At 36.9% G+C, this 1,663-nt stretch overlaps 1 pseudogene; it reads left to right on the top strand.

The window, feature by feature from the left end:
- The first annotated feature begins 361 nt into the window (after positions 1-361).
- LOC127206747 (uncharacterized) lies at positions 362-480 on the top strand (annotated as a pseudogene).
- The last annotated feature ends 1,183 nt before the right edge of the window (positions 481-1,663 follow it).

The raw sequence follows: 1,663 nt of genomic DNA, 5'->3' as shown, positions 1-1,663 counted from the left end.
GCCTCATCATTTGACTTTTTTTAAACCTCAAACCCAAAGTTTGTGTCAAACAGATTAATCAGATCAATCCCATCACTAATGAACCAAGAACACGGTACAATGCATCTTCCTCACAAATTCAAAGACACGCTATTGGCTTTAAAAAAAAAAAAAAAACAAAACAACAACAAAAAAAAACTGGTTTCCTGGATTAAAACTATTTGCTGCTGTTGCAAAGGATCCAAGTTCAATACCTGGCACCCATGTGGGAGCTCTCAATTGTAATTCCAATTTCAGGAGATCTTTACAGACAACAGGGACCCATATGGTATACAGTCATACACACAGGCAAAATACCCATACAGATAAAAACTTTAGAAAAAACAATTTTTGTTCAGCTGGTGAACAAAGGCAGTTTAGACAGGTACAAAAATAAATCCTCTTTTGCAACCCAGAACTCATTGTTCAGTATGAGTTTTGACACATACAAGAAGGGATATAAAGGAAAACAAATAAACAAACAAGCAATTTTTTAATGTACAAGGGCCAAGCTCTTGGGAAAATGAGAACTTCCATTAAAACCTACCTAAAGCAAAGAAAATTAGAATGATGGGAGATAAGTTACCCCCTTGAAGGAGACCTGGAGTTTTACCTTGGAACATGCTTGTGAGGTTTGAGTTGTCACTGAAAGAAACTATCACAGAGAAGACCAGACTCAGAGAGAGATGACCATATGCAACAACCCAATTATAATCTTTGAACACTTTCTCCAAAAGATGCATCTTTATTTGAAGCATATTAGTGTTTTGTCTGCATATCATGACTAAAGTTACTGCAGAGGCCAGAAAGGGGCATCCAGTCACCTAGGGCTGGAGTTACACAGGCTTGTGAACAGCCATGAGGGGACGGAGAACTCTCAAGAGTGACAGGAACTCTTGCCTGCTGTCTCCAGCTGTTTTTAAGACAGTTAATTATCTCAAGAAAATATGCAAGAGTCTACAGAGAGAGAGAGAGAGAGAGAGAGAGAGAGAGAGAGAGAGAGAGAGAAACCACAAAGTTGAGTTGAGAAATTAAATATAAAGGAAAAATATAAAGTAAAAAGTGACTCAAAATAATAGATAAAGAAGCTTTCCGGAAAACTAAAAGAATAGTGTGGAAGTATGAGAGATAAAACAGCACAATGAAAGACACCCAGAGTAACTATATAAGAAGTAAATGGAAGGGCAGGAGGTGTGGTCACATGACAGGGCACTTGACCCATCGGGAAAAGTCCTTGTCCAATTCCCAGCACCACAGCGTCCATCAGAGAAAAACAAGAGGAGTAAGCCAGAGTCTACGGACTGCAAAAGATATACCACGGACAACAGAGCAATAGTAAGACAACCGTTCTCAGCCTTACTGGAACTCCTAGTTATAATAACTTTGTAATTTGAGAGGAATTGGGGAAATTTGAGCATGAATTATAAATACTGCATTGCTATAGTTTCTAAGGATAATAACAGTATTATAATTATGCATATTATACACTGGTCATATATATGTATATATTATATATAATAGGCATTATTATTTGATAATATATGTGGTGTTTAAAGGCCAGTAAAGTCTCAAGATAATTGAAGTTGCTGCCAACTAACTAAGAAAGAAAAGATATTGTAATAAAAGACAAAGCAATTGAGGGCAG

Source organism: Acomys russatus, chromosome 23, assembly GCF_903995435.1.
Source record: "Acomys russatus chromosome 23, mAcoRus1.1, whole genome shotgun sequence".
NCBI classification, from domain to species: Eukaryota; Metazoa; Chordata; class Mammalia; order Rodentia; family Muridae; genus Acomys; species Acomys russatus.
The sequence above is the reverse complement of the archived record's forward strand: the minus strand, read 5'-3'. Positions and strand labels throughout refer to the sequence as shown.